At 41.8% G+C, this 16,948-nt stretch overlaps 1 long non-coding RNA gene across 1 annotated transcript; it reads left to right on the forward strand.

The window, feature by feature from the left end:
• The first annotated feature begins 1,820 nt into the window (after positions 1-1,820).
• On the forward strand, positions 1,821-10,074 carry LOC116043199. The gene is made up of 3 exons (XR_004103421.2): positions 1,821-1,831; positions 5,483-5,488; positions 9,936-10,074. It is a non-coding gene; the product is annotated as an uncharacterized LOC116043199 (long non-coding RNA).
• The last annotated feature ends 6,874 nt before the right edge of the window (positions 10,075-16,948 follow it).

Raw genomic sequence — 16,948 nt, forward strand, 5'->3', positions numbered from 1 at the left:
GAATGAATGGAGTTTTGGATAATGTTCAGCTTTGGCAGCTTTACCTATGATAAAATATACAATGACTGAGGAAGCCTAGTGACGAGTCCATAGCAACCAGTGTTGAATTTGTTATTTCCCAGAGTACTTTGCTGAATGGTCTCAATATTTTATTGTTTTATTTCATATGAATACTGGTTTACTAGAGGAGTAACTTAGTATTTGAAGTAATGCAGTAATGCAGGAAGTGTGCATTTAGTTTCCATGCTTATTGTGTTTCCACAACAATGTTAGTGAGTAAATCTACTGAAATGGTCACCACACCATAACAGAGGAGTGGGATGTGTAAGATGAGAAAGCAGAGTCACATATGTCATGGCTGTAAAAAAACAATGACTATGTCTTTGCCAAGCGCAAATCAGTACAGAATGTATTAATAAATTGTTGGGGAGGGTCATCACTTTTTTCCATATAATTTTGGAGGGTCAACCAAAATGTATTGCTGGTGAAGGGAGGGTCAGGTCTATTTTGACTAAAGGTCCCAAAACTCCTCCGGTGGCCCCTGAAATAAATAACAAACAGTCCCTTAATGTGCAAAAGCCCATTGCACCATACATCATGATTTAAAACTAATAATAATTGGATGTTGTACATATATATACATATATATACAATGAGAGGAAGCTCAGATAAAACAAAGTTGGTTTGAAGTGCAACAAGAAATAAGAAAGCTATTGACACAAATCTGAAAAAGGTCACTCTGCTGTCGTACACAACTTTCAAAGAGCAAGGCTTCAAAATCAAATCATGAGGTAAAAAAAAAAAACGTGCAATGTCAGTAAAGCTTTATCATACACTGACTGCACAGCAACTTCAAACTATCTACAATCTCATAGTTCTGTTCAGCCTGCGTTTTTATAGAAAAGTCAAGGTAAATGAGTTGCTAGCAGTCCCTGTTTACACAGTAACCATGAATGTACGGACAACAATCAAACAATGGGGGAGTTAAACTCAGTGGAAACAAATAGGACTATTACTATATTACTTAAACAATCCAGATGAATTCATTTACTTATAGGTTCAGAAAGCATTACATATGCATATCCGAATAATGTATTCACAGATGTTTAAGCATAAAGGCTACACACACACGCGCACAAACTCACATACACACACAACACATTCAGATACAAGTCAACCTGAGCAGTGATAAATGAGTACATCTGTGACTTGGTGAACTATAGAGTGTATTGACTCTGTGTTTTCTCTGTGTTTTCTCTGTGTTTTCTCTGCGTGTGTGTGTGTGTGTGTTTCCCTGCCACCAGCATGCATGCAGCAGTGGGAGATCAGTGGACCAGATGTGAGTGATTTATGGAGTGGCAGAAGCTGCGGCGGAGATGCCTCCAACGCGTTAACCATTATTACCCGCAGATGGAGCAGCATTTGCACCCAACGGCGTTCACAGGCATCGGGACTTGGACGCCACTGTCCTTTCATCCTTGCTCGCGGGGCCATTTTTTTTTTACATACGTGTGCGAGCGAGGCCTTTTGTGAGGCTCCGAATAGCGTCCCACCCTGCGATGACCTCGCTGCTGCTTTTTTTTTCCAACAGCATCTTCCAGTCAGGAAGGCCAGGCGGTTTGGTGCCATTTGGCTTTGCTAGGCAGGGCGGTGGCTGCGGCGAGGCCGTCCATGTTTCACACACGCAAAGCACTGACCTCACAGGGCTGATGAGGTGAAAGAGATTTAATGGGGAGTTAAAGGGCCAAAATAAAAAAGGAAGAAAAAAATGATATTCATGGCCACTGAGGACCTCCTAAATCCCAGGGGGAGAGTCCAAAGCCCCCACTTAGTGCCTCAATCATTGTAATAGAGACCCTCTTGCCTTTTCCCAACCCAGAAGGTCTGAGGAGCAGGGGGGGGGGGCAGGATGTAGTCACTCAGAAGCTGTCACCAGTGATGATTAATACCTTTTCTTCCCCAGGGCAAACTCTGTAGCTTCTCTGCATCAATCCATCCATCCATCCATCCATCCATCCTTCCACCCATCCATCTATTCATCCACCCAGCTACCCATCCTGCTACCTCCGGCCTCCCATCCATCCATTAGTTTGTCCATCCAGGGTTTTTCCTGCATAGAGAAATTTTTGGCGCCCGCCCAAAAGAGGTTTTAGCCACCCCCAAAGGAAAATCACCACCACCAAAATGACAAGAATTGAGAATAAAAATAGCAATTCAGATCCTTTTTAAATGCGTTTAAGAGCAATTTACCAAACAACCGTTGAACAAGCAGAACATAACCTTGAATATGAGAGCTAATCTCAGTTATATCTCCATAGTTGGGCTGTACCGGACTCTCCTGGTAATTTATTTAACTATACATTTTATTTTTTAAACCAGTTTTGTTAACTGGGGTTTTATTTACTCGATCATAACATACATTTTTTTATGAAATTGTCATGAAATAACAGGAAAATGCATAGATCTGTCTGTTGTAGACCCCAGGAAGAGTATCTGCTACATTGTTAGCTGCTAAGGGGGATACGAATAAAGAAATAAATAGGTAACACAGACTCATTGCCTTTACTGCCGCGTGTAGTCCTCCCCAAAGGCCCATTCTGAGCCAGGAAAAACCCTGCCATCTATCTTTCCTACTAGTCATGTTTACATTCATGAAGCCAGATACCAAAATCTGCCATACATTTTCCTGCCTGCCAGACTCATCCCTGGCTCTACATGAACTGATTTTCTGATATATTTTGAGACAGCGAGACTTTTACTGTGATCCAACAAATAGCTAAGCGTTAACACTATTTCTGTTTAATAATATATAGAAGTTGTGTATACACTGGGGTATGCGCTTACTCAGATTTATATATAAATGACAAGTCACATTACACAGTAACATGAGCAGTTACAATGATCAAACACCTGGAGAAAAGTGGCTAATGTACAAAATTACACCCAGAGTGAAAGGTTTTCCAAAGAAATGCAGGTCTGCATTTACCTGCTAAGGGGCAGAAAAGAAGCACTTTGATCTCAGTTTTTCTATCTTGTGTTGCCAGGTGTACAATCATTTTCATATTGCTACGATAATTTAGCCCTTTTTTTAAGATGTATGCTTCATACGGCTATTATAAAAACGCCAAAGTGTACCGTCATTTTTACAAGTCATAGTTTCAGTTGTTCTGTCCAACAGTAAAATGGTATGGAACTGATTTGGAACCATGGTATGATTATTCATATATTCACTATGCAACCCTTCCTCACCCATAAAACGATCCTAAAGGTCGATTGTGCAAGCAACTCATGACCACTCATATTTACATTTGTTGTTAGGTTGCAACCTCTCGTGGCTGTTGTAATTACCATGCGAGCAAACAAGGAAGTGAGGGGACAAAGTATAAGAGCGCCAAAACTTTGTGTAAGGAGGAAGGTTGGGGTGGTGGATGGGTCAAACTAACTTTCAGACAGGACTTTCATTCAGGAGACCGGGGTTTGTCTCCCATGTGAAACTAGAAGTCTACTTCAATTGTTTTTACGTTAACCGAGTTTAACGGACTTTTGTAAATGTAAATGGCCTGTATTTTATTTTATTTCTTTTAAGATAATTTTTGGGGGCTTTTCCCTTTATTCGATAGTGACAGTGGATAGACAGGAAAGGGGGAGAGAAAGAGGGGGGATTTGAACCTGGACCGCTGCCAAGGACTCAGCCTACATGGGGCGCACGGCACGCTCTTACAGGGTGAGCTAGAGGCCGGCCCCAAATGGACTGTATTTATATAGCTCTTTTCTAGTCTTAACGACTACTCAAAGCACTTTAACATATAACAGGAACCATTCACCATTCACACACATTCACACACTGGTGGCCGAGGCTGCCGTACAGGTGCCACTTGCTCATCAGATAAACATTCACACACATCCACACAACGATGGTGCAGAATCGGGAGCAACGGTTCTGCCCAACGACACTTCTACATGGGACTGCAGGGCCAGGAATCAAACCACCAACCTTCCCGTTGGTAGGCGACCACTCTACCACCTGAGCCACAGCCCGCCTTGAGCCAATCCCTGATGCTTCAACCTGGGCCCTATTTTCCTATGTTTTTGTGTGTAAGTGACTGATGGGAACAACAATCTTTGAATGCAATTTTGTTTTTTTTGTTTAAAAAAAGGATGGGTATCACTTTACTTGAAGGTATCTACATAAGAGTGACATGACACTGTCATGACGCAGTCATGACACATGAACCTTAACTCTAACTTACTAACTTAAAACTAACCTTAACTTGTCATGAGAAAAACCGAATGACACAAAAGAAGCATTGTCATAAACATTTATGACTTGTTTATAATGTTTGACATGTTCATGACAGTATCATGTCACTCTTATGTAGATACTAGTGCTGTCAGTTAAATGTGTTATTAACGGCATTAATGCAAACCCATTTTAATGCCGTCAATTTTTTTTGCGCAAAATTAACATTCTTTTTGGCCTAGCAAACTTTGTAGTTTTTTTCACATGCTGTTGCAACAACTAGTAACGTTAGAAAAACTACAACACCACACCGGATCTAGCTAGACCGGAAACAAAACAACAGACACACTTGTTTGGGCTTGCGAGCCGGCCAAAGAGTAGTACATACCTGCAAACTAGTCGCTTTTCGGCGGAAATCTCCGTTTTGAATCGGAAAATTTCATCCACGTGAATCGTGTAGATCCGAAGAGTTTTTATTTTGGGGGGGGGGCGAGACCCGGTGCTAATACGGCACCGGTGCCTTAACGACTGTTATCTACCGGACTGAATAGCAACGCGGATTTCGGTGCCTTATTTAGGTGCCACTTAAAATGCCTGCGATTCTGATGTTCCAAAAACGGACGTTAGAGGGAACTGAAACATCGCCGGATGGGACGCTAGTCAACACTACACTTAACAGCAGGTAATGTTAGCCTACCGTTAGCTAGCAGCTGGAGTAAACACGGTTAAAATGCTGACAGCTAAACGGTGTGTCTGTATTTCACTGGAGAGGATTGTAACACCAGACTGTAGCTGCCGTTGTCTGAAAAACAACACAGACTCAGCCTCGCCTCGCCAGCCTCGTGGTGCATTCAAAGTTATTGTAAAATACCCATTTCCCGTAGAGAAAATAGAATAGAGAAAAATGTGCGATTAATTGTGATTAATTGCGAGTTAACTACGACATTAATGCGATTAATCGCGTTTAAATATTTTAATCGTTTGACAGCACTAGTATCCAAGGATCTTACTCTTTAATAGAAAGGTCAACCACCTCAGAAATCCTTTTCATAATGTTGTCAGACACTTAGAATAATAATCTGAGCCTGTCAGCGGCAAAACAAGCACTTTTGTGAACGTACGTACAAGCTGCACAATTGCTCTATTAACTTACATTGTAGCTTGTTTCGCCGCTGCCGACTGCAGCAATCTTGCTTAATACTGGACCAATGTCAGAGATTGTTGTTCCCAACAGTCACATAGGGTCCAGTTTGAAAAAAACCGGAAGTTACTCTTTAAGTTGATAAGATAGACTATGTAATTTTAGCTGAACAACAGCCACAGGAGAATCATACACGTACAGAAGTCAGTAAACTGACAATGGAAGCTGCGATCATAAATATACTTATATATATCCACACATATCCAATGCGTGAGCTTGATATTAAATAACATCATAAAGGTATAAAAACAAGCCACTACACAAGACAGTGCCTTGATATTGGATAATAATACAGGATTGTTTGCATTATAGCTGCACATCATTTAGCAACACATTCTCATGAACGCGTTTGTATGATGTTGTACAAAAAGTTATACACACTAAAACGTACGATATCCTACGAAATTTAGGAGACCGCCCTGACACCGGCTACAGAGCTCCATGACGGCGAGCAGCAGTGGCTAGCTGTTTAAGCCGCTATAGAGCTTTGTGACGCCGGCTACAGACCTCCGTCACAGCTCAGTCGTATCAGCGCAGTTAGTAGATGTTTTTAGCTGCAACAGAGCTCTGCGGCGCCTGCTACAGTGCTCCCATGGTGCTCCGCATGGTGCTTCGTCAGGTCAGCGGTATTTGGTGGTTCAGTTAACCCGAGAAAAGCTGACTGTGAGCCGGCTACAAAAGCACTGCAAGCTGCTCGTCGTTGGCCAAGATTACAGTTAAGTTTAGGCAATAAAAAGTGAGCGTTATGCTGCGACGAAAGTTAAATTTAGGCACCAAAACGACTAGTTAACCTGAGGAAAGAGATCAAGGTTTGGATTAAAACACTCCCAAGGAACACACATTTCCTGATGAAACTCTTTTGTTTCCCCCGGGAAGCTAACTCCGCTCTCTGGCTTGAACGTCCTGTATGCTAACGCCCAAACATCCACCCAGACCTCCACCCTACGCGGCCAGCCACGTTCTCATACAACAGCAGTCAATGTGGTCCATACAGCAACAAAAAAAACGTGGAAATCATACAAATTACAGTGATTAACTTTTTTAACACATGGTTCATGTGAACAGGCTGCATTTCACTCTATATTGTGATTCAGTGCATATTCCCCAACAAATTTTATATAAATGAAATTACAACAAAAGTCACAGTTAAAATAGAGTATGTCCCCTCTGGTCTGAACTAGCCCACTCAGGTTCAAGCGGAGCATCACAACTCTAATCCCTTCTTCCATGCATCAGCCAGATGTCTGCTCTTCTGTGAGTTAGGGCAAATAACCAATGGCAACGCGACTACTCATTTCAGCATGGTAACCACCTCGCAACACACAGTGTCAATATCACTTTGCTGTTCTCCTTCACCTCCTTCTTGTTTGAAATCTGTCGGGGAACAAAACTTCTGCATCCTCACCGTGTAAGCTAATGTAAAAGGAAGAGGATCACAGTAGTGAATGCGGCAGTGAGTGGGGTAGGGAATCCAGGAGATGGTAATACTGACTGACACAGAGGGAGGTTACAGATGAATAAAGAAAGGAAAAGACTGTGCACATACGTAGTCTTGTTGGACACAGAGAAGTAGAGTGTGTGAGGGTTTCAAGAGGCAGACAGAGCAAGACAGAGCAGAGAAAGAGAGAGACAGATGAGGGCTCAGACCGAGCTGACAGGTGTAATTGGAATCTAAATAGCAGAGAGTGACGTTGACTGACAGCAGCTTAAACCTTCCCATGAGGCCCCTCCCTCCCAGGCTGCTGCACTTCCCCAAGCTACACAGCACTTTCATTTTATCCCACTGAAAATAGTCAAAGTCTACACACAACGTCTGCTTTGACCATTGTACTGCTTCATTCCACATTTGCATCTCAACCTCTCATCAAAGACAGAAAAGATCTTCTGTGCTTCGCCAAAATAATATCTCTGATTGACTTTGTAGCAAAAACTTCAAAGTTCAGACGTGGAAAGAGCACAAAAATATTCTAGGTAAGTAAAAGTGCTATTACTTTGCTGAACTTTAGTACAAGAAGGCATGGGCTGGTATGAGATCCTGACGGTATGATACATAAGGTATTGCAATTACAGCTTTAAAATGTATTATTTTGAAATGTCCGGTTAAAAAACAGCTTTTTTTCCATGCAACACAATGTATTTGATTTTTGAAGACACTGCACACTGGCAGGTAGAGGGATTTCTAAACTGCACTTTCTGTCCTTGACGACTCATACAAAAACAGCTCATACCCCAAGAACGGTATGACGGAACATTTTAGTGCTTTTGAAACCGTGACTTTTTCAAACCGCGGTATACCTTGAAACCGGTAACTGGCCCATGCCTAAGTACAAGTAAAATGCTGACACTTTGCAATAAGGTATTCAAAAATGTAGGTAGTTACTGAGGAACGAATGAGGAATGTATGAGGAACGAATGGTTAGTTAATGATTAGTTACTGATTGACTGTGATTCAAGCACTAATGATTAGTTATTGCTAAACGGACTGGTAGTTACTGTTAAATGAATCGTGAAAAAATCTTTAGTGCTTGATCACAGTCAATCACTGACTACTCATTAACTAACCATTCGTTCCTCATTCATTCCTCAGTAACTGCCTACGTTTTTGTGTACCTAATATAAGTGTTATTACCGGTTTAAAAATCCACTCAAGTAAAAGTAAAAAGTTGCTCCTTACTTAGTTACTTTTTTCCCAGTGGGGGTGGGGGGGGGGGTCTCTCGCTGGTGTCCAACAACATTAGCAATGTCTTTTTGGTTAATTTGAGCAAAGACTTTTTACTAAACTATTAAAACTTCTCAACTACCTATGCAACGGAAAAGTATTACTTAACGTTACCTCTACATGCTTGCGCAGGTTTGATTGTTTTTTTCCACTCATTAACGGGTGTGTTTTAAAATGTAGCGAAGTACAATACTTCAAACAAAACATTCTTAACTTGAAGTAAAAGTACACATCGCTACGACGACCTTTTCAAGAAGTTGGTAGTCCAACACCGCTAGTTAACTTTGAAAACATCTCGTTTTGCACGTCTGCATGTAAACAGTAATATTAGTGGAATATTCTCTTTCATTAGCCATGTAAACAACTTAGTCGGAATATCCTCTTTTTCTGAATAAGGGAAAAAAACGGAATATTATGTGCATGAAAACGTAGTCACTGTGAAACCACTTAAAATGTGTTTCCAGCGCACGTGTATCAGGTTTTTAGACCAGTTTTAACAGTGCACCTGGAAAGTTGTACATCCTGTTGAGCAAAAAACTAGCACCAGATTAGCCAACCTAGCGTGGGTGTATGAAAAAGGTGGCAAGTTGCTAGTGTTCTGTTAGTGGGGTAATAGAGGAAGACAATTGCTATGGCAACAGCATGAACACACATGCAGATGCACACACACACAGAGACATCATTGGATCTAATTAGCCAGAAAGCTGACAAGTGGATGCTAACGCTGGTAATGGCTGGATGCGAGAGGAACAGACGGTTTGGAAACGGCAAAGCTTCATCTCGTTGATCCAACGCCTGTTATTTCTCTCATCCCCCGTCTCTCAGCTTCCTTCTCGTTCACTGTCAGAGTAGGACATCCGCTGTCATAAACATGGATGTTATGAAAGCCTTTTGAAAAGACTTAAGAGCCGGAATATGAGTTGAGGATGGGTGCTGACGTCTGCCGGCCCCACGGAGATGGCTATCGAACAGCACACAGGAAGCAGCCATAGTACATTAGCAGCCCTGTAAGGTCCATTAGTAGCTGGGAGGAAGAAAAAAAATATCCTCTAGAATGAATAGATAGATATATTTGTAATGTTGCTGTTTACCTGTTGAGAATTTTCTTTATTATTGAAGACACAAAAAGAATGAGACTTTCTTAATGTAACATTTGTACCATAATCAAACAACAGTCTTTCAAACAACAAGATGGACTCACGAGGAAAAGGCGGAAAGATATATGGCAAAGTATGACCTTATTCCGATGTTTGGTGAATGTTAAAAGTAGCGATACATGTCTAAACTAATAGTATCAATTTTCCAGAATTAAAGAAAAAGGGTAAAATCCACATTTTTATAGTATTTGTATACATTCAATTTTTCTTTTTGGCCACTTGGAGGCAGGGAACAAGCTGCAAATGCAACATCTGATATATTATCACCTTATGAAGTTGGGCTAATGTGTTTGCAAAGGTGTATCTGTTGACACATCCAGCATCCAGCAAACTCCTGAGCAAGTTGTCTTTAATATTAGATGATGTTCTGCTACGGGAGTCACGATTTCGATTTCAGATCCTGGTTTTGATTTCGATCATCAAAATTTAAAGCTCGATGATCGAAATCAAAACCAGGATCTGTGATTCTCCCATTATTTATTGTTTTCAAAACAACAACACAGATAGAAGACACAGGGTGCATCCCAAATTCCTAAATTGCCTCCTTGACTCCTCCACTTGCCGCCTGTCCTTGCGCCTTAGTCCGTCCCACCGATAAAGCACCGGAGAGACCTGAAGGAATCATGTGAAGAAAGAGGAAACGAGGAAATATGTTTTCAGAGGGATGAGACGTCCTTTCCTCTGAAGCGTCACGTGAATTCGTCAGCTGTATGGGCGAAGTTAGCAAAGGCTTTCAGCTGCACAGCTTCCAGGAAGGCTGCTCTCTGTATCCTCACTCATAGCTCTTCAGACATCCCTCCGCCATCCTCGCTCATAGCTCCTCAGAGGACCCTCCTCAGAGATCCCTACTGCATCCTCGCTCAGAGGACTATCCTCAGAGATCCCTACTCCGTCCTCGCTCATAGCTCCTCAGAAATCCATCCGTGTGGCAACATTTTGCCTTCCCCGTGAGTGAGTTATGGAGATAAACAACAAAGGTAAAATGTGTGCTCCGACGTGGGTTCATGGTGCATTCAGGTACACCTTGTAAACTTGTGGTGCAGTCATGTACACCTCGTAAACTTAGGAAACTCAAACTGCTGTTGTAAAGAACCCTTTTACCATCCAGAGGCTCTTCTTTTTGTTGTTTAACAGTTTAAAATTTTTTATTGAAAATGTAAGCGATTTGTGACCTTAAAATTGAAAGTCAAATCAAATCCTGGATTTGGAGAATCATGACACCCTTATTTTCCGCTACAATAAGTTCACCAGCTAGGTGCTCACTTTGTCTGTCAGTGATTTCGTGCCCGGCAGTTTACAGTGGGTGTTCTTCAGAGATGTAAACGTCTGCCTGCTGCAGCTGGAAATGAAGTTGAGGAAGTTTGTAGACTGGGAAATCAAGTTTTCCGTCAGGAAAACCAACACTTAGCTAAAAAAGGCTAAATCGTTCCATAATACTTTACGGGAATGGCAGAGTTGAGTGATATTTCCCTATGAGCAACACATTTCACTGTACAGCTCTTCCATTTAAAAAAAAAAACAAACTGTACATATTTTCTTATAATACTCTTTCAGATTTTTATTGTTGATTTGATTTGTTTCTTCACTATTGCAGTGCTTGCTTTTGTCTTTCTTTTCTATTACCATGTTTATTCTAAGGTTTAAGCCAAAGGTTAATTCACTTAGATGACATCACACAAGTACAGGGACTGTTACAATGGGGTTTAAGCGTGGCTAATTTTTCCGCACAGCTAACGCCATATTTTCCTGTCACCCCCTCAGAGCCAAGGGCAGCAAGCTTCTTTGTGGACTCTCCATTTGCACCAAAATAGCAGAGGGCCTTTGCAAGGCCCAATACTTCTGTAATCAACGCTCTGTTATGAATTATGTTGTCCAAACTGCTTCACCTCCTGACATTCTCTTTCTTTAATCCCTCCAAAGAAAAGTACCATCACTCATTTTCTTGGAACAGTCTTCATACAGTAATAACCATAATTAACATGCTATTGTTGGTTATTTGGGTTTGATTGCCATGGCAACTGATTCACCTAAGATGGCTGGAGTAGGCAATGCTCCAGACCCCCGCGCTGCCACACAGTAATCTATGTGAAGGAGAGGGAGAATAAAAGAGTAAAGAATGTACGAAGGAGGGAGAGTGCGCGACACAGGCAGGGGGAGAGAGCGAGAGAGAGAGAGAGAGAGAGAGAGAGAGAGAGAGAGACAGATGGTGAAAATAGAGGGAGTGAGAGATATATAGGAGGAGAGAGGGGGAGAGAGACCATAGCCAGGAGGGAGGACGAAAGAATAAAATGGGGAACGAGGAGAAGTCCTTCATGCTTTGTTGGCAGGGATTAAAATGTTTGCTGCCGGGTGGCCACAGATGCTGCTGCATGATGTACAGCCTGCAGCAGAACAACATATATGTGCAGATGTTATACTGTAGCGGGAATTCACACACAGTATAAAGCAGGGCCCTTCAACATTTTTTTTAGGCGAAGGACCCCTTAGGACCCCCTACCCATTTATTGTATTAAAAATATTCCTTCCAAAATTAGGTGATTCATCCTAAGAGGTTTATCCTTTTAATAAATACTCTTTAAAAAGTTGCATGTCAAACTGTGCCGGATGGATGAAAATGAACGGTTTTAAGTTTAAACATACATGTGGAAGGCACAGTGAATCCTTTAGCTTACCACAGTGGCTACCTTACCTATAGTAAGCTTATCTTCAATGTGTAAATTAAGTGTTTTCATTTCACAAATAGGCCAATTTATCTTTGCTATTAATATGTTGGATTGAAATGTTTTCATATATTCATAGTGAAATGTTTGAAAAAGGTTATTTTTTGTACATAATTTGACGGCCCCCCCTGCACTTACTCTGAGGACCCTTTAGGGGTCACGGACCCGCTGTTGAATATCTCTGGTGAAAAGGATCATATGTGACCACAATAAAAAAGATTATTAAAAAAAAGTATACAGGTACCAGGGGCGATTCCAGGATTTTTTAATTATTTTAGTGGGGTGGCGCAGGGGGATATATTGGGTAGGATAGAACGACACAATCCAAATTGTGTATCCAAATACAATACACATTTTCTATAGGCTCTTGACAAGGGCTGGGAAGATTTTTTTCACAGAACGGTATAAAAATAAAGTGCAATACACTTACAATAAAATTGCCTCAAACTTCAACAAAGAAAACCTTGCTGTACACAGTTTTCAGATAACAGGAAACAGAACAGAAATAAAGTGATATTACACAACTTCCTACAGCAACAAGTGCTCTACAGTGAGTTCAATATGTTTCTACTTCTAAACTGGCCTCAAAACTTCAACAAAGTACACAGTTGCCATACAATATGTGTTTAAAGTATACATCCATTTACCAAATGGAAAAGCAGCGATTGGCCGAACAGGCAGCAAAGTGACATTACTCTGATCCAATGGAAATCAAATTTGTCAGAATGACAGCACTCTAGCCTAGAGCTGTAATCGGGCCTTAAAAGTTCGGCCCGACAAGGCCCGAGCCCAACAGAATTCGGCCCGAGCCCGACCAGTACATTTTAATTGACAGATTTTTAAAAGCCCGAACCTGTTTACAGCCCGACTGTACAAAAGGCCGTCTATCAGCAGTGATTAGAGTGCATGTCGGAAAATAGCGCGGACACGCACTTCACGCTGCGAGCGGGCACACGCACCACTCGACGGAAAAGGGAGAGAAAGAAAAAACGCACACAGCTCTTTTGTCTTCCGTCAAGAATGAGTAATTTATACATTTTTTAACATCATTTATTCATGACTAACGGAGGCTGTCGGCCAGTTGGAAGTTGGAACAAAGAAATAAAATAAGCCCTCCAGAAGCCAGCCTCTGTTTCACCTCCTCAGCATCCATTTTCACACTAATCGAAACGCTTCACCTGACCGCTCGTTTACTGCGCAACTCGGAGCACAAGCCCGAGCCCGGCCCGAGCCCGTGTAACATGATAGAAATGAAGACCCGTCCGGTCCCGTCGGGTTCGGGCAAAGATCTTCAGCTCTACTCTAGCCCAACTGGGGGGGGGGAGCAATCTTATTTCAGGGCACCCCCTCTAGACCCGCCCCTGACAGGTTGCAATTTGGTACCTTATAACTATAACTCGTGGTTAAGATGAAGAATAACACAGAGAAGATATAATACAGGTGAAGAAACTGCGATAGATCACATTAATACAAAGCCTGAATAAAGAGCTCCTGACCCTATAGGCTTCCACTGGAAATAAAAATAGACACTCGCAGCGACGCACACTTCTGTCCCCTTTCTCTCACCGCCTTTCGTTTCTCGCCCACAGCCGTTACATCTATTTATACTTGTATCCATCACCAGATATCAGAGACGAAGGGGAGAGAGACGGAGTTGATAGGAGGAGAAAAAAGTGAGAGTGACATCGTGCATTTTGAATCAACGACAGCTTCTCTGCTTTCGCTGCTGAGAAAGGTTGTGAGAGGAGACAAAAGGTTGCACTAATAGTTTTAATTTCATTTCTTTTTTTTCTCCAGTCCCAGTGCTGCTGGATGGCACCCTCAGCTCCTTTGTTTGATTATTCGTTTGATTAAGTTCATTTTGAACATCAAAATAAAAGATGAATAAGAACATGTACATTTCCGTGCAAGCTAGAAAACCAAGAAAAAACAAAACCCTCAGCAAACACATCTTTTAAGATTATAGTAAATGATTCAAATAAGGATTTCCTTCCTTCCCTTTTCTACTTTTCTACTTTAGTTATATACAAACTTCACTTATTTATACATGTACACATCTGTCAGGCTTGCCAGAGCCGTAACATGATAACGAGATACTGTGTAAAGCCATGCAAATACACACTGACACATCCTGCACATCTGCCATCACCACGGTCGCGCTTGGTTTCTACCCACAATGCACAGATTATTTGAGTGTACATACGATGTACCCTACATTTTACTCCTGTATACCCAGGGCGTATATTAGGGACATCAGGGACATATTAGAAGTATTTTAGTTTGAGTTTGTTTACGTGATGCTGGGCATGCCAGCATCCGTCACACAAACAACCGGAGCTTCTACTGACACAACAATGTTTTCAGTGAGCGTCTGAAATGTGGTTTGGTCGTTCCCTATGTACTGTAATTCACTATTTAATAAACACTATATAGGGAATAGTGAGTGAGTGAATGGTTTCCAACACAGCTATTGTGTACTGAAGTGTGTGTTTCCCTTTCTCCATTTGTGTTTGCTACAGGAGTCAGATGGGCCTCAGGACGCAGTGAATAAATCATGAGCTCTCTGATTGCTCCAAAAAGAACATTTATCCTGCTGAAGAAGAACTGAAACAGGAAAAAAATAACACACTTCATCCTCTCAAAGCTGTTTGTACTTGGTAATTCTCTCTCTCTCTCTCTCTCTCTCTCTTTCTCTCTCTCTCTCACACACACACACACACACACAAGATAACACAGCTCTCGGCCTCGATGCATGCCACTCTACAGTCCATTCACCCCTTCTGGCTCATTTGTGTTGGAACTCTTCCAACATGACTGACAGTGCAGTAGAGGGAAATGACGAGTGAAATGCAAGCCAGCGTATACTGTAAGGGGGAATTGATTCACATAAACAAGGGCATGACGTGTGCTAAATCAGATACTGATGTGCAGGAGTTAGTCAGCTGGGGTTCTACTAGTCTATATTGGCGAAGTTTCATTTCCAGGATTGCTCCTGTGCCGCCCGGAAATTCCGCAGGATGTCCCTCATTTTCGGCCGGATGTCCATCACCTTCCTCTGTCTTTGTGTTGGTGTTCTAACCTCCGGTGGATTTATGAGGACTATGGTTAACTGCTCCTCAGATCTCTGCAGGGTAAATCCAGACAGCTAGCTAGACTATCTGTCCAATCTGAGTTTTCTGTTGCACGACTAAAACTACTTTTGAACGTACACATGTTCCACCAAAACAAGTTCCTTCCCGAGGCTATTTTGCAGAGGCACCGTGGCTCCATCTGGCGCTTAGCACCGCCCAAGACGATTGTGATTGGTTTAAAGAAATGCCAATAAACCAGAGCACGTTTTTCTCCCATCCAGGAATGCTGTGTGACTAGCCAGACCTTCCCCCCGCAGGGCTGTGGAGGAAGGTCTGGCAATGCGAGAGGGTTCTACACATCATTTGGTCTGCAGGTTGTATCTACATTTGATCTTGGATTCGATTTACTTTGGCCAGAGGTGTTTTTGAGGTGCTTTGATGTGTGGTCTTCTACAGGTCTGTTTAACCTGTGCAGCTTGTATTTGCCTCACAGCCACTGATGCCTTCCCTCAATCCTTTTTAGACCTGTGTGTGTGTGTGTGTGTGTGTGTGTGTGTGTGTGTGTGTGTGTGTGTGTGTGTGTGTGTGTGTGTGTACCTGAACAGGTCATTGGGAAATGGGATGCAAGATTGTATTTGCTTTTGTCAGTTAAAACTTGTATTAGTAATCTATCAAGACCAAACCAAATAAAAAGTAACCTGTTAAAAAAGCTAACGCTAACGTCACATTATCAGGGCTCTGGGTGTTGATATAATGTATTACTTTAAGTTGACATTACTTTCAGTGGGCTTTGTTTTATGTTTTGACTTGGTAGGCACAAGTGCAGGATTAATGCAAACTGTTAATCATCTAAATCTTCCCCTAGATGTTCCGTAAAGCATTATGAGTGTATCAATGTTATCTGATATTCTAGCTGCTCCTCTTGAGCTAAACCCAGACAGTGAAAGATCAAACTGTGAAAAAAAAAAAAAAAAACAATAGAAAGTGAGCGGCCATGTTCAAACAGCCCGAATTTTGAATGGAAATTGTATTTGCTGAAGTGTGTGAGCCTATGTTATATTTTTGCAGTGTCAAAGTACTGTGTGAGATTCACTACAGTCTGGTGTAGACAGGTTAACAATGTATTTGTCCACTAACTGTGCAATAGTCAATTAACACCTGTAACCAGGGCTGGAGTCCGGTCTGGGGTCCTGTCTCCATCACCACCGGAGTTTAGAACGCTAACACAAAGGAAGAGGAAGGTGAGGGACATCTGGCTGAAAAAGAGGGAAATCCAACGGAATTTTCGGTGGCAACAGGGCAATCCCGGAAGTGAAAGGTCATGGATATAGACTCACCTGCAGCAAGAAAATGAAGATGATGAAAGATGCATTTATTCATTTAAAAAAACAAAAACCAGCCCTCCTGGTAAATTTGTCTTGATGACTACATGTGGTATAAATAATCAGTGATTAAGAGTGGCTCTGGTGCATAAATATGAACTATGTCGTCAGTGGGAAGCAGGTGGCAGCGGTGCAGATCAATAAACACCACCTCAACAGTATCTTCATGTCATTATTTAATACTGGCTGGCTGCACATGTGGTATGTGTAGGTATTACTCATCTCTCCTAAGTAAACATCAGCTCCAGTACTCTCCACAGGGAAGGGATCACAGTTGAAGTGCAGTGCTGAAACAGAAATACGTGTTGCTCGATTCTTAATAAGATGTACAGGATCACTCTCATCTAATCACCCCCCAGCTGTCTTGCTACAGGATATACATTACATACATTAACTTGAAACAACATTAATCATTTACTGTAATAACAACTGTCATTCAAACTATATATTTACTGTAG

This window comes from Sander lucioperca, chromosome 8 (genome assembly GCF_008315115.2).
Source record: "Sander lucioperca isolate FBNREF2018 chromosome 8, SLUC_FBN_1.2, whole genome shotgun sequence".
Taxonomy (NCBI): Eukaryota; Metazoa; Chordata; class Actinopteri; order Perciformes; family Percidae; genus Sander; species Sander lucioperca.